This window comes from Pelodiscus sinensis, chromosome 10 (genome assembly GCF_049634645.1).
Source record: "Pelodiscus sinensis isolate JC-2024 chromosome 10, ASM4963464v1, whole genome shotgun sequence".
Taxonomy (NCBI): domain Eukaryota; kingdom Metazoa; phylum Chordata; order Testudines; family Trionychidae; genus Pelodiscus; species Pelodiscus sinensis.
In genome coordinates, this window is record NC_134720.1 from 10771756 (window position 1) to 10794220 (window position 22465).

The window sequence follows — 22465 nt, forward strand, 5'->3', positions numbered from 1 at the left end:
TTTAATCACTCTGACATCTGTTGGGAAACCAATATGGCAGTACACAGGCAATCCAGGAAGTTTTTGGAGAATGTTGGGGATAACTTCTTGACACAAGTGCTGAAGGATCCGACCAGGGCAGTGCGCAGCTTGACCTTCTGCACACAAACAGGGAGGAACTAATAGCGGAAGTAGCGGTGGGTAAAAACCTCGGAAGCAGTGATCATGAGATGGTAGATTTCAGGATCCTGACCAAAGGAAGAAAAGAGAGTAGTAAAATACACACCTGGGACTTCAAAAAAAGCAGATTTTGACTCCCTCGGAGATCTGATGGGCAGAATCCCCTGGGATGCTAACATGAAGGAGAAAGGAGTCCAAGAGAGCTGGTAGTATTTTAAAGAAGCCTTATTGAAAGCACAGAAAGAAACCATCCCAACGTGTAGCAAGAGAGGCAAACATGGTAGGAGACTGGATTGGCTTACAGGGGAAATCCTTGGTGAACTTAACCACAAAAAGGAAGCTTACAAAAAGTGGAAACTTGGACGAATGACCAGGGAAGGGTTTAAATACATAGCTCGAGAATTCCAGGGGATTATCAGGAAGGCTAAGGATATGAAGGATAACAAGAAAGGTTTCTACAGGCATGTTAACAAGAAGAATGTGATCAGAAAAGGCGTGGGGCCCCTACTGATGAAGGAGGTAACCTAGTGACAGATGGCGAGGAAAGCTGAAGTATTCAATGCTTTCTTTGCTTCTGTATTCACGGACAAGGTGGGCTCCCGGACTAATGCGCTAAGTGACGCAAGATGGGATGAAGATGGACAGCCCTTTGTGGGTAAAGAACAGGTTAGGAACTATTTAGAAAAGCTAAATGTACACAAATCCATGGGTCCAGACTTCATGCATCCGAGGGCACTGAGGGAGTTGGCAAATGTCATTGAAGATCCTTTGGCCATTATCCTTGAAAAGTCATGGAGATCGGAAGAGATTCCTGATGACTGGAAAAAGGCAAATGTAGTGCCCATCTTCAGAAAGGGGGACAAGGAGCAATGGTCTCAAGTTGTGGTGGGAGAGATCCAGGTTGGATATTAGGAAAAATTATTTACTAGGAGGGTAGTGAAGCACAGGAATGGGTTACCTAGGGAAGTAGTGGAGTCTCCATCCCTAGAGGTATTTAAGTCTCGGCTTGACAAAGCCCCTGGCTGGGTTGATTTAGTTGGGATTGGTCCTGCCTAGAGCAGGGGGCTGGACTTGATGACCTTCTGAGGTTTCTTCCAGCTCTATGGTTCTATGATTCTATGATTTACAGATGCACGTCGATGAGAAGTCCCAGGAGCTGTTGACTATTGTGACACATAAAGGGCTTTATCGTAACTGCTGCTTACCCTTCAGAATAACTTCTGCCCCAGCTTTGTTCCCGAGGGCTATGGACCAGATCTTGTGTGGATTGCCAGGAGTCCAGTGCTATCTTGACGACTTCCTGGTCAAGGGTTGGAATGAGGAGGATCACCTTAAGAACTTAGAGGCTACCCTACAAAGACTGGAAGCGTATGGCCTACGAGTCCACAAAAACAAGTGCGCATTCTTTCAGCCCTCTGTTGAACATTTGGGGCATATCATTGATGCTACTGGCCTTTGTAAGTCCCCTTCAAAAGTTAAAGCTATCGTGGAGGCTCCACTCCCTCAAAATGTGAGTCAACTTTGCTCTTTTCTAGGACTATTGAACTACTATGGAAATTTATTTCACAGTTAGCCACTCTGTTAAAACCACTTCATGAGCTCCTTGGCCAGAATAAGGCCGGGAAGTGGACTGAAGCTAGTGATGTTGCATTTAACAAGGCTAAATGTGCACTGCTAAATTTGGAGGTCCTGATGCATTTTGATCCATCCTTGCCTTTACAGTTGGTCTGTGATGCCTCCCTGCATGGAATGGGAGTGGTCTTGTCATACATTATGCCTTCAGGAGAAGAAAAAACATTTGCTTTTGCTTCACACACCTTAACCTAGTCTGAAACTAACTGTGTGCAAATTGAGTGTGAAGCATTGGGAATCGTTTTCAGTCTTTGGAAATTGCACCAGTACCTGTTTGGATAGAAGTTTACACTTCTCACTGACCATCGACCTCTGACAGCAATTTTTGGTCCACACGCAGGCATTCCACCATTGGTTGCTAGTTGTATGCAACGATGGACATTGTGGCTTTTGGGATATACATATGAGATAAGGTATCAGAAATCCACCCTGCATGGCAATGCAGATGATCTCTCTAGTCTGCCTTTGCCAGTCAAACATCAAGATAGTGGCCAGAACAGTAGAGAACACGCCCATTACTGCTGTGCAAGTTAAGAGAGCAATTCATGTTGACCTAGTACTATCCCAAGTTTGGACCTAGTGATGCATGGAACATCTGTACCTCTACAGGACTCTTAGAACACCTGTCCTTGTTCCCTACGTCCAGGAGGATGGAGTTATTGATCCATTCTGGATGCTTGTTGTGGGGAATGTATGTCATTATTCCAAAGATACTGAGACAACAGATGTTAGAACAATTGCATTCAGGTCACTGTGGAATGGTGCGCATTAAATAAATTGTACAAAGCTATTTTTGGTTGCCTGGCTTAGATGGTGCCATTGAAGAGAAGGCAAGAGCTTGTATTGCATGCTAGGGTGTGGGGAATGCAACTCAGTTGGCACCTTTATACCCATGGGACTGGCCTGAAAAATCATGGCAACATATTCACATTGATTTTTGTGGTCCCATCTGAAGGTAGCATGTTCTTGGCGGCGGTAGATGCCCATTCCAAATGGTGTATTCCAAATGCCCATTCCAAATGGTGTATTCCAAATGCCCATTCCAAATGGTCAGTTCAAATAGCTAGTCTCTATAATGCCCTAACCCTAAGCCTAACCCTAAGCCTAACCCTAACCAGTAGTTGGTCCCACTACTGCTGAGAGTACTATCCAAAAACTACGGAGAATCTTTTGTCATTTTGGACTTCCAGAACAATTTGTGAGCAACAACAGTCTGCAGTTTGTCTCTCAGGAGTTTGGAAATTTTATAAAAATAAATGGGATTCATCACATCACTTAAGCACTGTATCACCCATCCATAAATTGATTGGCTGAAAGGTTTGTGCAGACAATGAAACAAGCTTTGAAATCAGCTAAAGGACATTCACTCATGCAAAAGCATCTGGACACCTTATTACTATTCTACAGAAACACACCTCATGCTACAACTAACATGTTCTTAGATTTTTCTAATGATGGAATGTCAGCTGTGCACTTGTTTTGATCTGCTAAAACCTGAACTACAACAAATTGTGCAACATCAACAGCAAGGTCAAGTCACCAGGTGTGCATTCAGAGCAAAAGACTGAACCTTTAGTCCTGAAGAGTTGGTTTTGGCTCAGAACTATGCTTCTGGAGCTAAATGGGTCCCTGCCATTGTCATAGCTCAAACAGGACCTGTTTCCTATACTGTCCGGACTGCAGAGGATCTCATCTGGCAGTGGCATGTAGATCAGTTATTTCCAGGTTATGCCTGCACCCAAGACACATCTCCAGTTGAGTTGCCTGACCTCCCCACTGCCGGTGAGCTACTACATCAAGAAACATCTGTTCCTGACTCTCCTCCTCCGTTACTGCCTGTGATGAACATAAATCCCCTCCCTGGGGCTATGTCTAGACTACAGGCTTCTTTCAGAAGAAGCTTTTTTTGAAAGAGATCTTCCGAAAAAACTTCTGAAAGAGAGCATCCACACACAAAAGTACAGGCAGTCCTGGGTTACGTCAGTCCGACTTAAGTTGGACCCCTAGTTACGAACTGGGGGGGGGGGGCGCAGCTAGTGTGGGGTGCCTCCCCCACTGTTGCCGCCTCCGGTGGCGTGGGGGACGCCCCCCCCAGCAGACCAGGGAGACGCGGAGCTAGCGCACCCACCCCCCAGCAAACCAGGGAGACACGGAGCGGCTTTTCTCGCCGCGGAGGACGCGGGCGGCGGGACCACGGCACGTCTCGGCGGTCCCACCACCCGCGTCCTTCGCGGCAAGAAAAGCCGCTCCGCGTCTCCCTGGTCTGCTGGGGGGAGGGGCGAACTAGCTGCGCCCCTCCCCCCAGCAGACCAGGCTTTTCTTGCCGACGCCTGGGGTAGAGCAGCTGGGGGGCTGCCGGGTTGGTCCCACAGCACCGCGGTGCGGCGCTACTGGACCAGCCGAGCAGCACCCCAGCTGCTCTGCCCCAGGCGTCCCCAAGTCAGCCGCTGCTGAAACTGACCAGCGGCTGATTCCAGGAAGCCCGGGGCAGAGCAGCTCTGCCTTGGGCTTCCTGTAGTCAGCCGCTGGTCAGTTTCAGCAGCGGCTGACTTGGGAACACCTGGGGCAGAACAGCTGGGGTACTGACAGGTTGGTCCCGCCGCGCCAAGGGTGTCCGACCAGCTGCTCTGACCCAGGCGTGTCCGATTCAGCCGCTGCCGGTCAGTTTCAACAGCGGCTGAATCTGGATGCCAGTTCTGACTTGCATACAAATTCAACTTAAGAACAAACCTATGGTCCCTATCTTGTACGTAACCCGGGGACTGCCTGTACATCAAAAAAGTGATGTGGTTTTTTGAAAGAGAATATCCAGACTGATTGGACACTCTCTTGCATAAAAGGCCATCCGGAACCACTTCAGGCAGGGCTTTAGATCACCAGTTGCTTCCGAGTGCTGGTGCCAGAGCCTTGCAGACACACTCGCTTAAAGGGACCACCCTGGACAGCCGTTTCTCTGCTTCTGCTGTGTGCTTGCCTACCTCTCCGAGGGTCAGCAAAGCTCTTGCAGTGCCTGCTGTGGTTGCCCGGCTTTGTGGGATGCCACAGCTTTTCTCTTGGTGCCATGGAACTGGAGCTACCCCATGGCATGTGATGGCCCGACACGGCCATGTTGCAGTTTTTGCAGCACTTTGTGCCAGTTGCCTTCCTGGTCCTGACCAAACTCAACCCTGAGCTCATCCTGGGGACACTCTCCCTGGGTGTAGGAGCTACATTCTGGTAACCGCACTCCATTGTGGACAGGCGTTTTTGGAGGCTCGACACCAGTTCGGACTGGTGGGACCGGCTGGTCATGGAGCAGTGAGACGACCAGCAGTGGCTGCAAAACTTCCGCATGAAGAAGGCCACTTTTTTGGAGCTATGTGACTGGCTCACCCCCGCCCGCTGGAGATTCGACACCCATCTGCGGCCCACCATCCCCCTGGAGAAGTGGGTCGCAATCACCTTCTGGAATCTCGCCACCCCCAACAGCTACCAGTTGGAGGGCAAACAGTTTGGCGTGGGGAAGTCCACTGTCAGATCCCTCTTCATGGAGGAAAGCACTCTGGGGCTGCAGTCCCTGTGGGGGGGGGGGAGGAGTCGTGGAAAAGGGGGTCCCTTGGGAAATGGAGGTTGGGTGCTGTGGGGGGTGGAGTGTGGGTGGGGGGGAAGCCCCATCTCCGGGGGGTTGTGCCTTCCCACCCTCACATAGCCGTGCTGCTGGGGGCCAGCCTCATATGGGGTGGTTCCTGGGGTGTTTGAAGGAGGAGGGGGCAGAGGGGGGCAGGCACCTCCCAAGAGTTCAGGCACTCCCTCCCTCATTCTCTGTATTTTGTGTTTGTCTCCTTCTGCAGGTGGTGAGGGCCATCAACTCAATTCTGCTGCAGAGGGTCATCCATCTGGGAGACCTGGATCCAGTCATGGCCAGATTTGCCACCCTGGGGTTCCCGAACTGAGCTGGAACCATAGATGGGACCCACATCCTAATCGGAGCACCAGAACATTGAGCGGCCCAGTATATCAATGGGAAGGGCTACTTTTCTATGGTACTGCAGGCCCTAGTCGACCACCATGGACAGTTCACTGACATTTTTGTCTGTGGTCGGGCAGAGCACACTATGCCCGTATGTTTTGGAACTCAAGCCTCTACAAAAAGGTGGAGGCTGGCACATTCTTGCCCCGCTGTGACTTTGCGCTTGGGGATGTGCAGATGCCATTGTGCATCGTGGGAGATGTGGTCAATCCCCTGATGCCATGGCTAATGAAGCCATATACTGGACACCTGGACCCCAGCAGGGAACAATTTAATTCCTACCCAAACCAGGCCCAGATCCAGGTGGAGTGCGCCTTCGGCGCCTCAACACACAGTTCAGGTGTCTGTCGACGTGGGGGAGCACAACATCCCTGAGGTGGCCGCGGCATGTTGTGTTCTCCACAGTGTTGTGGAGAGGAAGGGGGAGGCCTTCCTCCCAAGGTAGGGGGCAGACACCAGCTGCAAGGGGCAAGCCTTCCAGCAGCTGAGGACAGCTGCCATCTGACAGGCCCATTAGGTTCCCCCTCCTCTGGTTGGCCCTAGTCCTCCTGCTCCTCCTCCACCATTACCTCTGGCTGGGCGATGATGGGGGTCAGGAGACCGGAGTCCACCATGATGTTTCCCTACTCCCCAGGATCTGGTACAACTCGCTGAAGTAGGCGCAGATATGGGGTCCTGCCCTTGAGCATGAGCTGTGCTCTCTGTCCCGGACATATCCTTGTTGGAGCTCCTTAACCTTACTCTAGACCTGTTCCAAGGTCCAGGGTGGGTGTCTGCGCTACACGAAGGACTCGGCCATGCACTCATAGATGTCTGCATTGTGGCACTTGGAGAAGAGATTCTGCAAGCTGTCCTCTTTGCCCCATAGCTCCAGGAGGGACAGGATCTCTGCTCTGGACCAGGAGGGTGCTTACCTCTTAGTCTCCCTGGGTGGGTCCTGGGACCCCTGGGCATGCTCCCTGCGAGGTCCAGAGGGTTGTGGGGGGCTTGAGGCTGGGCCATGGGTGGCAAGGCCTGTGGCAGGGAGAGCCACATGGTGACGTTCTGCTCTCAGGCTGGCTTCCTGCCACAAGGCTTGTTCAAGGTGCCTGCAGCTTTAACAGGGGCCAGGAGACAGGAACTATAGAGTCCCGATTAATTTGGATGGAGTGCCCATCAGGGCACCTATGTTACTTCCTGGAGGCCTCTTCTTTCAAAAAAAAAAAAAACAAAAACCATCCTCCCCATCCACACACACCTTTTCCTGAAAGAACTCTTTCGGAAAAAGACTTCTTCTTTGTAGAAAGAGGATTACCAACTCTGGGGAAAAACCCTCTGTTCTTTCGATTACTTTAGAAAGAACGCGATTGCAGTGTGGATGTAACTCAGGTTTTGTCAGAAAAATGGCTGTTTTTCCGACAAAACTCTGTAGTGTAGATATACCCTGCACAGACTGATCCACCAGCCTCATCTGTTCATGCTTCTAGTTCCCAGCCCATTGTCAGGCCCGCACCTATAACACCTTCAGGTACAAGAACGCCAGTTGTCTGCCATAATCCACCTAGAGAAAGAAGGCCTCCTCAACAGCTGGACCTTTAGTTAAGGTTAATCCACAGATGAAGCAAAATAATCCCCTGGGGTTAGCTGGGAATTTGAGGCAATCTACCGTCCTTCCCTTGTTTAGTGTTTGTTTTATTAAAGATACATTTTTATTAGGGAGGAAGGAATATGTTGTGTATTGGAGTTGTAGATATAGATCTTGTTGTTACAGTAACTGAGTTAGGTCACTAGAGGTCAGCCCAGCTGGCTTGGGCTGGTTCTAGTTAGTTCTGTGTTATGAAATAGATGGACGCTTGCAACTGCTCAAGCTCGCTGTTTCCAGTGATTTCTTCTAAACTGTGGAACGCCACATGATATAACAAAACCTTAGTTATTGGATAATTTTCATCTTCCTGGGATCTAAATTGGCCATTTTACTTTACTTCACTGGGATCTAATATCAAAAAGCTGCTAGAAGCCAATAAACTACACTGACTTAAAAATTAATTATATGTAGGAGCCTTGTTTTCACTTTTTACCAAACACCTGCAAACAATTCCCAGGTTTTGAGAAACCCACTATTCAGGTTTTAACCATTTTAACCTGAATTTTGAAAATGCCAGAACTTCCTGGGCCTGGCTCCCACCATACATTGTTCCTGCCAGACAGCAAAGCATATGTGTGTGAGGGAGAGTAAATGCCAGTTGGTGGCTGCTGCACATTCACAAAGGGAGCTTTGTTTCAGCCTCCAAAACTCCTGAACACTGCTGTGATTGGTTCACAGGGAGCAGAGAGCTGTTCCTAATAAGTAAATGGCCCCTGTCCATTTCTCTGCTGAACAAAGCTCTCTGGCCCCAGCCCTTCAATGTGACCCCAGTGTTCAACTACCTCTGCCTCATCCCCATCTCCTCACCTGCAGGTCCCCTTGAGTGTCAGGTGTCCCTGTCCCTTTTGCACAGTATGAATACCTGGCATGTCCTCCCTCCATTTGCTGATCCCATCAGTACCAGACACTCCATCCTCACCTGCCCATGTGAGTAGCTGGGTCCTTCAGCATGGCCACAGCATGGCCTTGGGGTCATATTACTACTTGCAGAGGAGCCCCACAGTACAAGGCCTCATCTGCTTTCCACCTCCCAACCCAGTTCTTCTTAGTGCACAATGCAGAGAGGGGAGTGGTGGTAGCTACAACGCTGCTGCTGAATCTGTGTCTCAGGGTAGTCTACACAGTGATAAAAGACCCATAGCCCAGCTGAGTTGGGCTAAATGGCTAAAAATCACCATGTAGACATTCAAACTTAGGCTGGAACTTGAGCTCTGGGACACTCCATGCTCTACTATCCCAGAGCTTATATACCAGCCTGAGCCCAAATATCTCAATGTCTCTTATGTCTACATAGCAGTTAGAAACCTGTGGCTGGTTCATGCCAACTGACTCAGGCTCGCAGGGCTCACGGCAATGCAGTTAAATTATGGTGTAAACCAGGGGTGGGTAACCTAATGCCCGGGGGCTGGATGCAGCCGCCGGCTTGCCTGGATCCAGCTGCTGAGAGTCAATGCTTCCCCCCAGCATTGGGAAGCCCATGCTGGTGAGGGGTGAGTTTTTTTGTTTCTCACTTATGTGCAGCCCCTGACTGATTTTTCTGTGGCACCCAAAAAATGTACCCCCCATGTAAGCATTCAGGCTAAAGATGGACTTTGAGGACCATGTGAGTTGGATGGTCCCAGAGCTTGGGCTGCAGCCAGAGCTCCTACACTGCAATTAAACAGCCTTACAGATAGAGCCCAATTCAGCTGGCACAGACCAGTTATAGATTTTAAATGGCTTTGCAGACATACCCTGTGTGACTGGGATCTGTGGGACTGCTATTGGATATCAATGTCAAGACTGTTCCTTGTTCTTTCATCTCTGTCCCCTTCCCAGATCCCACCCTTTTGCTCCTCTTCTTCCCTCTGTTCCATTTTCCTCTGCTCTGTCCTGGGGTCCACCCCTACATCCCTCCTCTGTGACAGGAAAGAGGATGATTTTGGTGTGAGGGGGATGTGTTCAAGTGCTATTCCTCTTCTACTCTTTCCCATGGCCTTCACATCACAGCTAGTAAAGATTGAAAATTATCAGCCTTCAAAAAATTAAGTACTTCTAATTTCTGATTGAAACTTTTCAGACATTATATGAAATGTAGAAGAAATGGGAATTCTGTTCTTAAATAGACAATGTTCTCTAACAGATCACAGACAATAATGTTTCTTAAGAACTTTGTTGAAAAAGCAAATCTGGAGAGAATAATGAATTCTTTGCATTAGTCTTCATGGCTGAGGATATGAGGGAGATTCCCAAACCTAAGCCATTCTTTGTATATCTAAATCTGAGAAGCTGTCCCAGATTAAGGTGTCATTAAAGGAGGTTTTGGAACAAATTGATAAACTAATCAGTAATTAGTCACAGGGAGGAAGGAACTCAAATGTGAAATTGTGCAACTACTCACCAGTTTGTAACCTATCCTTTAAATCATTTTCTACACCAAATGACTAGAGGATGGCTAATGTGATGCCAATTTTTTAAAAGGGTTCTAATGCTGATCCTGGCAATTACAGACCAGTAAGTCTGACTTCAATACTGGACAAATTGGTGAGGTATGATTTCTTTTTACAGAAACCTTGTTGACTCACCTCCCCCCCAATAATTTATGTTCATTTATGTGTCTGACAATTCTGTTTATTACTATAGTTTCAACCAATCTACTAGAATTCTTTGAGGGGTCAACAAGCATATGGACAAGGGGGAATCAGTGGATATAGTGTACCAGAAACACATTGACTAGGTCTATCACCAAAGACTCTTAAGCAAAGTAACCTGTCGTGGGATAAGAAGGAAGGTCCTCTCATGGTTAAAAGACAGGAAACAAAGGCTAGGGATAAATGGTCAGTTTTCAGACTATAGAGGATGTCCCCCAGGGAGCTGTACTGACACCAGTTCTATTCAAAACATTCATAAATGATCTGGAGAAAGGGGTAAACAGTGATGTAGCAAAATTTGAAGATGATACTAAATTGCTCAAGATTGTGAAGTCCAAAGCAGATTATGAAGAGCTTAAAAAAGATCTCACAAAACTGGACAACTGGGAGACTGGAAAACAAAATGGCAGATGGATTTTAATGTTGATAAATGCAAAATAATGCATATTGGAAAACATAATCCCAATTATATGTATAAAATGATGGAGTCTAAATTAACTGTTACTACTTAAGAGAGAGATCTTGGAGTCATTGTGAATAGCTCTCTGAAAACATCCACTGAAAAGCAATCAATGTTAGGAATCATTAAGAAAGGGATAGAGAATAAAATAGAGACTATTTTACTGCCTTTATATAAATCCATGATATGTTATGCCCACATCTTGAATAATATGTGCAGATGTGGGCATCTTATCACAAAAAAGATATCTTGGCACTGGAAAAGGTTCAAAAAGGGCAACAAAAGTGATGATGGGTATGGAACAGCTGCCATATGAGGAGAAATTAATAAAACAGACTTTTTATCTTGGAAAAGAGATGACAAAGGGGAGATATGATACAGATCAATAAAATCAAGAGAAAGTAAATAAGGAGAAGCTATTTACTCCTTCCCAAAACACAAGAACTAGGGATCATCAAATGAAATTAATAGGTAGCAGGTTTAAAACAAAAAGAAGCACTTCTTCTCACAATGCACAGTCAACCTATGGAACTCCTTGCCAGAGGATGCCGTGAAGACCAGTACTTTAACAGGGTTCAAAACAGAGCTGGATAAATTCATGGAGGGTAGGTTCACAAATGGCAGTTAGCCAGAATGGGCAGGAATGGTGTCCCTGGATTCTGTTTGTCTGAAGCTGGAGCTGTCAGTAGCTGAGGGTGGGCAACAGGGCGTGGATCACTTCATGATTACCCTTTTTGATCATTCTCTCTAGTGCACCTGACATTGGTCACTGTCAACAGAAAGAATCCTAGTCAAGATGGGCCTTTGGTCTGACCCAGTATGGTCATTCTTGTTCTGGGGGGGGGAAGGAGGCACAAAACTTTTCATTTCTATTTTGCCAGAGAACATGAAAAATTTGTAAAGCCTTTCCAAGCCTTTTCACAGAAAACTCTTAGGCTTTGTCTTCACTGCCAGTTCTTCTGGCAGAAAATATGCTAACGAGGGACTCATTAGCATACATTGTGATCTCATTAGCATATTTTCTGCCATTTCTTTTTGCGCAAGGGGTTTTTGCACAAAAAGAAGTGTGTGGATGGGGAGGGGGGTTGCACAAAAAAACCATTTTGTGCAAGATCCTTATGCCTGCCCCTTGCACAAAAAGAAACAGCAGAAAATATGCTAATAAGATCGCAACTTATGAAGAACTGACAGTGAAGACGTAGCCTTAAAGTAGAAAACAAATGCACCGGTCATTTGTAATAAGTCCCCTAAATCTTTCTGAAAAGTAATTATGCTGTTTGACCCTCACATCAAAAGCATAGTTTTTACTGATGAATGTAAAGACTTTTTAAAATCTTTTCCATCTTTGCGGCTCCTAACAGAGAAAGGGTAGACAGGAAAGCAAATACCATGCATATATAATACCTTTTCCAGACTATGGCAACATCACTCCATTTGAATTTTGGAAAATCCAGTGCACTGACTGCCAAACTTTAAGCTGTGCTGCTTTCCCATCATCAATGTACGATTTGGCTTATGGATATCTGATGTGGACAGAATATTTTCTAAATTCTACAACATGTGAGACTGCAGGAGAATGAGTCTTAGCTGGAAAAAAAATGAAAAAATGGTTGTGAACCTATACTACCCTGACATTTAGAATTTATCCTGAAGCCCCTGATATCCAGGTCAACAAGAGAAAACTATTATTAAACTATTGTTAAAGGACATTTAAAAAAAACACCACTACATTACATTTCTGTTACTTTCAGTACTTTTAGTTTTCTCTATTTGTGTTGTTTCTGTCCTCCCATCGCGCAGCATTGACACTGATGGTTACCAGGAACACAGTTCTGTTTTTATCAACCATTTTTTTCTATTGTGTCTGCAGGGGAAAGAGATGGAGGGGGGAAGGGAAGGGTTGTTGTGGGAAAGGCAGAGAGGGGCAAGGCACAGGCCCATAGTGGGGAGGCCCTGGGGAGAGTGTCACTGGGATCCTTGTGAGAAACTCTCCCTTGGGGCCTCCCATATGCGCATGGTGCCTCGATGGGCCTGCTGGATAGCAGCTGTGCGTCAAAGGCCCTTCCCTCCTGGCTGGCCTCTGCCCCCCACACACACCCTAGAAGGAAGGCCTCCCCCTTCTTCTCTACTATGTTGTGTAGCACACAACATGCGGACACCACTTGGGGAATGTTCTGCTCCCCCACATCCAGGCGAGTCAAGAGGCACCTGAACTTCACCTTCAGACACCCAAAGGCACACTCCGCCTGCATGCGGGCCCTGTCTTGGCGGGCATTGAAGTGGTCCTTGCTTGGGTCAAGGTGGCCAGGGTAGGGCTTCATTAGTCATGGCATGAGGCGCTAGGCCGCGTTCCCCATGATACACTGTGGCATGTCCAAGTCCCTGACCCTGATGCTGTGCTCAGGAAAGAAAGACACAGGCATGGAGCACCTTCCCCGACCATCCGACAAAGATGTCTGAGAACTGACTGTGGTAGTTGACCAGGTCTGCAGAACCATTGAAAATTATCCCTTCTGGTTGATGTATTATGATACCCAGTGGTCGGGAGCCCAGATGAGGATGTGTGTGAGGTCAATATTCCCCCCCCCCCCACGCACAGTTGGGGAAGCTCATGGTGGCAAAGCTGGCGATGATGGGGTCCACATCTCCCAGGCAGATGACCCTGCTCAGCAGGACAATGTTGATGGCCCTCACCACCTGCAGAAGGAGACAAACAAACAAAACAGACAATTAAGGAGGGTGCCAGAGTCCTTAGGAGGTCCTTCAGCCCTCCCCCCACTTCCCCTACACAAACACCCAAGAGCCACTCCCTATGAAGCCCATCCCCCCCACCCCACAGGGCCATGTGAGGGTGGGACTGAAGAACCACCCAGGGTCAGGGCTTCCTCCCGCCACCCCGACTCCACACTCCCAATCCCCCCTTTTCCTAGGATCCCCCTTTTCAGTACTTCCCGCCCCTTGTGGGCCTGCAGCCTGAGAGCACCATGTTGAGCGCCCTGACAGTTGACTTTCCCATGCTGAACTGGTTCCCAATGGATAGGTAACTGTCTGGTATGGCGAGCTTCCAGAGCACGATGGCGACTCGCTTCTCCAGGAGGATGGTAGGTTGCATCTGTGTGTCCCGTCATGTGAGAGCAGAGGTGAGACAGGCACACAGCTCCAGGAACATCTCTTTCCTCATGCAGAATTTCTGGAGCCACTGCTGGTTGTCCTACCACTGATCCAGTCCCACCAATTGGGGTGTCCAGCTCCTCAAGCAGCTCGGGGTCATGTTCTTGCAGGGCCTGGAGGGCAGCCTGCAGAAACTGCTGCAAAAACTGCAGCACGACTGTCAGGGGCCATCACATGCCCACAGGCAGCTCTGGCTCCGTAGCAAGGAGTGCTGTGGTATCCAGAAGCAGGACAACCCAAGCATGCAGGGGAAATGCTTTGCTGTTCCTCAGAGAGGTAGGCAAGCAAGCCTGAGCAAGCAATTCCTGAGAAATGGCTGTCCAGGGGGATCCCTTTAAGCATACATCTCAGATAGCCTCAGGCAGAAGCTCCAGGAAGCAACTGCTGATCTGATGCCCTGCCTGAACTGGTTCTGGGTTGCCTTAAATGTTCAATACCATCCAATCAGTGTGGATGCTCTATTTTGAAATAGCTAAGCACTATTTTGATGCACTTTTAGTGTGTCGATTCATTATTTTGAAATAGAAATGTAGACGTACCCTTAGTTCATATGACTCCTTAAAGTCTGAAATTTCAATTTCTTGGCGTTTGTGAGTGGCACAATTGTAACAAGAGAGCAATTTTTAAGAAAAAACAAAAAATTATAAAATTTGCATTTAGGCTGTTTTTAAAGTATCTGTAGTTTTGATCGACAATACATAGAATCTCCAAAGGGTACTTATATCTATTTCATAATAGAAGCTTATACTATAAAATTGGCCCATACGATCTAACCCACAAAAGCAAGTCCCACTGACTGCTGTGGAAGTGGAATACACTCAGCACAAGAAGACATCAGTGTTTAAATGTTTTTGTTCTTAAAATATCATTTGTCAATAGCTCTGGCACTCTACCAAAACACTACTTTCTGGTAAATATATAATGGGGTTAAATTCTTGCAGGGCCTGGAGGGCAGCCTGCAGAAACTGTGTGATGCTGTTGCAAAAAAAGCAAATATGAGTCTAGGTTGTATCAACAGGTATGTTGTAAGCAAAACTCGTGAAGTCATTCTGCCGCTCTACTCTGCACTAGTTAGGCCTCAGCTGGAGTACTGTGTGCAGTTCTGGGCGCCACATTTCAAGAAAGATGTGGAGAAATTGGAAAGGGTACAGAGAAGAGCAACAAGAATGATTAAAGGCCTAGAGAACATGACCTATGAAGCCAGGCTCATTAAACTTTACTCACTAAACTGTTTCTTTCACCCACTCTGCAATCTATCATAACAAATTTGAAAGTCTAATTTATGTGACTCACCCCCCTTTTAAATTATCAACCACACCACATGCTATTTTATAGTGGCTTTGCCAGCTAAACAAATCATATGACAGGTGAATCACATCATCATAGTCTGGCTTCAGAGTGTGGCTACAGAATGTAAATGGATCGGTGCCAATTTAGCTTCAGACTTTTCAGTTTATCCCACTCACATCATCTATGTACTGCTGTTGCATCTTTCACACCAGCAATGGAGCTGCATTTCTCCTTCTTACCACACAGTTGTTTACTTTGGTGTCAGTTCAGTAAAATACTTAGGGCATGTGATGGATAGGAGTGCTGGCCAGCACCCAGTGACTAAGGGATTAAACTCAGGTAGCTAGCAAGGGTGTTGGCAGAGGCCAGAAGAACCAGTGGGGATACAGTGCTGAAATTTGCATTGGATATAGATACCTGGTCTGTTCTCCTTTTGTGAAATCTAAGTAAGGGCTGAAGGGAGCAGATGCAGTATTCAGGATTACCATGCCTATAAGTATCAGAGGGATAGCCGTGTTAGTCTGAATCTGCATAAACAGCAAGAAGTCCTGTGGCACCTTAGGGTATGACTACACTGCCACCCTAGTTTGAACTAGGGTGGCTAATGTAGGCATTCGAACTTGCAAATGAAGCCTGGGATTTAAATATCCCAGGCTTCATTTGCATGTTCCCGGGCGCTGCCATTTTTAAATGCCCCATAGTTCGAACTACCTGCCTGCGGCTACACGCGGCACAGAGTAGGTAGTTCGAATTATAGCTCTTAATTAGAACTACCATTAAACCTCCTTGCAGGAGGAATAACGGTAGTTCGAATTAGGAGCTTTAATTCAAACTACCTAGTCTGTGCTGCGTGTAGCCGCGGGCAGGTAGTTCAAATTACGGGGCATTTAAAAATGGCCTTCTAGTCAGGCAGCAGCATAGATAGCTGCAGTGGCACAGGAGATTAATAAATCTCTAAACTCAGGGGTTGTACCATTTGATTGGAGAATTACTAATATAGTTCCTATTTTTAAGAAAGGGAAAAAAAGTGACCAGGGTAACTATAGGCCTGTTAGTTTGATATCTGTAGTATGCAAGATCTTGGAAAAAATTTTGAAGGAGAAAGTAGTTAGGGTATGTCTACACTACAAAGTTAATTCGAACTTACAGCCGTTAGTTTAGCTACACAGGTAAACCGCTAGTTCGAACTTAATTCGAAGTAGCGGACCGCTTAATTCGAACTAGGTAAACCTCATTTTATGAGGACTAATGCCTAGTTCAAATTAAATAGTTCGAATTAAGGGTTGTGTAGCCACTTAATTCGAACTAGTGGGAGGCTAGCCCTTCCCAGCTTGCCCTGGTGGCCACTCTGGGCCTCCCTCCCAGCCCCGGAGCCCTTAAAGGGGCACGGTCTGGCTACGGTGCCTGTGCCAGTTGCAAGCCTGCCAGCACACAGCCAGCAGACCCTGCACCTGGCACGGCACGAACCAGCCACCCGCTGCCACCCAGCCCTCTGCCTCTTCTCGGGACCAGGCTGGCGGCTCCCAGGAGCCTGCCCAGGACCGCAAGAGGTGGGCGCCCTCCTGGTCTAGTGCGGAGATTGTGGACCTCATCCACGACCTCCGCACTAGGCACAGGAAAGTGGCCATCTAGGGCAGGATAGCTGCCATCCTGGCCACCAAAGGCCACATGCAAACCCAGGAGCAGGTTTGCATGAAAAATCAAGGTGGTCCAGTGAGACCTAGTCTCACTAGATGCACTAGTTCGAATTAGCTTAGTTCGAATTAACTAATTCGAATTAAGTTAGTTCGAATTAGTGCTGTAGTGTAGACATACCCTCAATCTGGTCGCCTACCATATTTGTTCCTCTTACTGCACATTGGGATGGTTTGTTCCTGTGCCTTTAATAAGGCTTCTTTAAAATATTGATAGGTCTCCTGAATGCCTTTCCTCTTCATGTCATCATCCCAGGGGATCCTGCCCATCAGGTCTTTGGGGGAGTCAAAGTCTGCTTGTCTGGAGTCCAGGGTGTGTATTTTGTGGCTCTCCTTTCTTTCGTCAGGATCCTGAAATCACTGCTCCCCAGGTTGCCACCCACATCTACTTCCCCTACTAGTTCCTACCTGTTTTTGAGCAGCAGGTCAAGCAGCACTGTCACTGCCCCAGGCAGCTCCAGTAAGCTCTCCCCACTTCCCAGCCCCCTGCCATGTTTCCTGCACCACCCACCCCGTATCCTCGTTCCTGCACCCCACCCTCTGCCCTGACTCCAGCCTCCTCCTCCCTGCCTCAACTCGACTGCTGCCCTGAGCCATCCATCCCAGGCCTTCTTCCAGCATCTTTGTCTTCTGGCCCTAACCCCCTTGCACCACAAAACCTCCTGCCTGAGTCCCCACACCTCCTAGCCCCCTGTCCTGCCTTCTAAACCCCAACTCCTGACCTGAACCCCACATACACCCAACCCCCTATCCTGGCTCCTATACTGCTCATTACCTCAGATCCCAATGTCTGCCTTGACTCCTGCACCCCCAACCTCGGACCTGAGACGTCCCCTCCTGCACCTAGCCCTTTGCCCTGAATCCTACACCTCCCACACCTCCCAGGCAGTGGATTGGCATCGCTCAAGGAGTGAATCAAGAGCCCACACAGCTGACACCCACTGAAGGGAGCAGATTGCTAACAAGAGGAAAAGCCATCTGTGGATGTAAAGCTGTCAGGCAGGAAGACCATACACAGGTCACACTACAAAATGGAGCCCAATTCTCCTCCCATTGAAATCAATGGGAACATGATCAGGACATACGGCAACTCTACTTCTGCACTCTGCCCTGTAATGTGGGGCATCCAAAGGTCCCTTAAACCACAACTATAGAAAGTCAGTGCCATCTCCTTCACTTCTGCACTTGTCAGAATAATCTTAGCATGGGCCAAAAGCTGCTTCCCATACCATGATATTAATGGATCATAAAAAATGGAAAAAATAGTCCCTTAAATAAAAAGCTCTCAAACTGCTCAAGTAGTAAGTACTTAAGACCCCATTGATATAGAGTAAAGCGCTTGAATTCTCTTTGGCTTTAAGCAATAATTCAAGTAGATTCAGATCAATATGCAGCAAAACCATGATTTTTTCTTTCTAGAAGTGTTAACAAAGCTCATCTCTCCCATTATCCAAAACACTTTGCTATTGCAGACACAAACTCAGCTGGCAAAATCAATTTATTCCCACTTCATTATAGTCCTAACTCCTGACCAACTATATTCCTCATAGCAGAGTATCGCTTTTCTCTATAAAGGTAAGCACATGGATCAAGTTGAAAATCAAGTCAGGGTGTAACTTTTGAAAATAAGGCTACAAGAGGTGAGGAGACAGAACTTCCTGCCTAGCTGATGTAACACTTTATAAATAGATGAACAATCACTCCTAAAGCCAGTTTTTCCCGTAAAGGAGGCAGCAGAGGAAGCTTGGAGAAACAACTTGTTTTCTTACCCTTGTTCAGGTGTCTGGATCAAATCCTCTAGGAAGGAGGAATGTTGCTGTCCTAGTTTGTATGTGTTCTCTGGCCAGGTTTGCACAAACACACATGTAAATTACACAGAGGTTCCACTTATCAGGACAGCTGGCATTTCATTCCTTCAGTTTGTTCCTGCAACACACCCAATTCCCTTTGAAGTTTTAGTCCTTCAGTCTCCCAGCATGTAGCAATCCAAGATACAGGTCTTCCTGCCCTCAATTTCTACCAAATAAACAAAAGTTGTTAAAGGTCTGAGCCCCTGTTTAAACAGAATGCTTCTGTCAATCTTCAGAAAGCCTAAAAAAAAGCTGGGATCTGGCACTGCCTGGTATGTAATGTGTAAACTCCTCCTCTTGGCTGGCAAGGGCAGGGTATTTGGAAAGACAGTGACTGAACAGACTGACTTCCTGCTTGGATGAATATAAAGGTAGAACTGCTGAATTAAAAATGTAAACCGTATTGAACATAAACACCCATACACATACACGGACTCTTCAAACAAAGGCTGCTCCAAGTACATAAGAGCCAAAATTCAGTGGTATTTTGAACTTTCTTTAAATCAGTTAAGAACTACTATGGGCTTCAAATTAAAATTATCAGGTGGGATCACAGTCAGAGTTTGAGTGATTACAAGATTCTCCTTCACTCCAGAGCTTCTGCAAACCAAAGACACCTGCTCCTGTTGCTCAAGTTATGGTTATGGTTTCATTTCAACTTTTAATTTTCATGCACTTTCAGCTTTTCAGAACTATTACATAAGTCTGCTTGCTTATGCTAAGCTATGTGCATGCAGTTATTCTCAGTCCAAAGGTAAACTCTTTAGGAAGTTTAATAGCAGATGCCATAGTACAAATTGCTGTATACATGTCAGGAGGGTATTACAGTTGCCATGACAAAATTATAAGCTTTCCTGTGTTTATTTTGATTAAGTTATCAATTATAATGCATCATTTATTTATAATTATAATGCATCATTACCTAAGTTTTTAACATCAGATTATATTGAACACGACCCAAGTTCTAGTTCCCTCTCACTCAGTTTCTTTCACATCAAAATCCTAAATATAGCAGTAAAACTGTTGGTTCATCATCGGGTGGATACGTTCCCCGTTCCTCAAATGGGTTGGATGGCAAGCACTGGGTCACATGGAATTCTGGGAGGCTCACAGATCCAACCCAGCTTTAAGTCAAGAGCAGTCACTATGTTACCAGGAGGAGGAAGTGTCATCAGGGTGAGAGAATCTAGCAAACAGCAGACAGCTGAGCATCCTGCATCACATTTGCCTACCTGCCCCAGGCAAAATATACCAGCCTACTGTGCCACGGCTCAGGAAAGGGCATATTGGCTATAATCTGAGTCTATGGTTATCAGAAAGCTTTTTGCAAATATGCAATTTTTTGCATATTTCATTAAAATTCACTAAAACATCCCAGGGAACTGGGCAAATCTTGGCAGCTATGGACTGGAGGTTATCTTCAGAGGATGAACCTATAAGCAGAAGGCATGAGGCAACCACTAAGTGGGATGATAGGAGGACAACAGAAGCTCTCAGCAAGACCAATGAAGGGAATGGCCTCTGGCCCTGGTATCTACAGACAAATGCTGAACTGACTCCTAAGAGAGGCTTGGACTAAAGGAATTCCCAGGTGTAAACCTGGGAAGCTGCACAAGGCAAGGTGCCTCTTTCACCGTTCCTTTCCTTGGCTGCTGTGAGGGCAGGGCCATGGAAAGAACTAGCATTCATCTTCTACTGCCATCTCTAAGGCTACGTCTATACTACATACTGGAAGCCTTTTGCGCAAGAGTTTTTGTGCAAAAAATTCTTGCACAAGAGCACATCCACACCTCAAAGCACATCGCAAAAGCAATGTGCTTTTGCACAAGAGAACGTCCACACTGCATGGACACTCTTGTGCAAGAAAGTTCTGATAGCCATTTACAGAATAGCCATCAGAGCACCTGTGCTTTTTCTGATTGGGGTTTCTTGCACAAGAAACCCCTCTGGAGTGTCCACACTTGCCTTTTTGCACAATAGGGCTGTGTCTAGACTGGCAAGATTTTCCACAAAATCAGCTTCTTTTGTGGAAAAACTTGCCAGCTGTCCACACTGGCCGCTTGAATTTCCGCAAGAACACTGACTTCCTACTGTAAGAAATCAGTGCTTCTTGCGGAAATACTATGCTGCTCCCATTTGGGCAAAAGCCCTCTTGCACAAATCATTTACGCAAGAGGGCCAGTGTTATTTCAAATTAACTTTAATAGCATGTACATAGCCAAACTGCTACTTCGAAATAAATTTGAAACAGTGGAGCACTTATTTTGAATTTGGCAAACCTCATTCTACAAGGAATACCACCTAATTCAAAATAGCTAATTCAAAATAAGTGCTGTGTAGACACTTATTTTGAATTAGGGGGCCTCCTGCCCTTCCCGGGGTGCCCTGGTGGCTACTCTGGGCACAACCAGGAAAACTCATTGGCTCCCCAACAGACCCTGAGCCCTTAAAGGGGCAGACTCTGGCCACAGTGCCTGTGCCAGTTGCCAGCCTGCCAGCACACAGCCAGCAGACCCTGCACCTGGAACAGCATAAGCCAGCAACCCGCTGCCACTCAGCCCTCCACCGCTCCCCAGGACCAGGCTGGCGGCTCCCAGGAGCCTGCCAGGGGCTGCAAAAGGTGAGCGCCTTCCTGGTCTAGTGCGGAGATCGTGGACCTCATTGAGGTTTGGGGGGAGGCCTCCAATGCCCACTATTTCTGCACTAGGCGCAGGAATGCAGCCGTCTACAGCCGCATGGCTGCCAGCCTGGCCACCAGAGGCCACAGCACCAGCCAGGTGCAGGTGCGGAGCAAAATTTAAAAACTGAGGCAGGCCTATGCCAGGGCCTCCCAACCAGGGGCTGATCTGGAGGCCTGCCCACAGTATGAGGCCCTTGACCACATCCTGGGGGGGTCAGATGGTCCGTGCCCCACTGGCCGTCATTGACCCTGAGGAAGAGGGCCCAGCCCCTGACACAGGGGAAGAAGAGGAAGAGGAGGACGACAGCAGCCAGGAGCCTGCAGAGAGCGTGCAGGCTCATCAGCAGCCTCATCCAAGGCCAGGGAGACTTCCACATGTGAGTGCCATCATGGTCCCCTTATGCAGGGTGGGGGGAGAAAGGGAGAAAGGAGCCCAGGGACTGTGCGCGTGGGCCTTGATGACCACGGAGCAGGTGGCAACCTGTGCATCTGCTGTACCATCCACAACATGGTGCCAGCTGGGTGCCATGCAGGGACCCAGGCCTGTTCCCCACACGCATCTATGCGAAAAGACACATGACAGGCTCCTGACCCCGGGGAGAGACACTGCACACTGCCCTTCCTCCAGACGCCTCCGCCGCACACAGGCAGGGCACATCTCCCCTTCCCCTTCCCCCACAGACCACACTATAGGCAGCACAGGGGCTGGGGTGCAGTCTTGGGCCAGCTCACACTCCCGGGGATAGCAGGTGAGGAGACCTGCCGTCCTCGCCTTGCAGAGGGGGGCTGGGTTTCCCCCACTGCATCCTCAGGGAAAACTGACCACTTCTCTTGTTTCACTGCAGCTGCGGTGAATTAAATAAGCTAATTCAAAATAATGCATCTAGACCCAAAAACTATAGCATTTTGCTATTTCAAAATAGCGCGTCCACACTGATTGGACGCTGGATCACATTTAAGGGCAGCTGAAACCAGTTCCAGCAGGGCATCAGGTCAGTAGTTGCTTTGTGTGGCTGCTGTCTGAGGCTATCTGAGGCTCGTGCTAAAAGGGACCCCCCTGGACAGTCAGTTCTCAGCTTTCCTGCTTGCTTGCCAACCTCGCCGAGGGACAGCAAAGCGTTTTCCTCTCCGCCTGCTTCGGTCACTCTCGTTTGGGACACCGCTGCAGTCAGCACCATGGAGCCAGAGCACTCTGGTGTTCATGCTGAACGTGTTGCTGCAATCCTGGTAGCAATTGCTGGAGGCTGCCTGGCACCTTCTGCTGCA

General features: G+C 47.7%; 1 long non-coding RNA gene across 1 annotated transcript; it reads right to left on the reverse strand.

Moving 5' to 3' along the window:
• Nucleotides 1–10450: 10450 nt before the first annotated feature.
• On the reverse strand, nt 10451–18941 carry LOC142830748 (uncharacterized). The gene is made up of 3 exons (XR_012906203.1): nt 18439–18941; nt 11919–13211; nt 10451–11283 (listed from the first exon to the last, which is right to left on the reverse strand). It is a non-coding gene; the product is annotated as an uncharacterized LOC142830748 (long non-coding RNA).
• Nucleotides 18942–22465: the final 3524 nt, after the last annotated feature.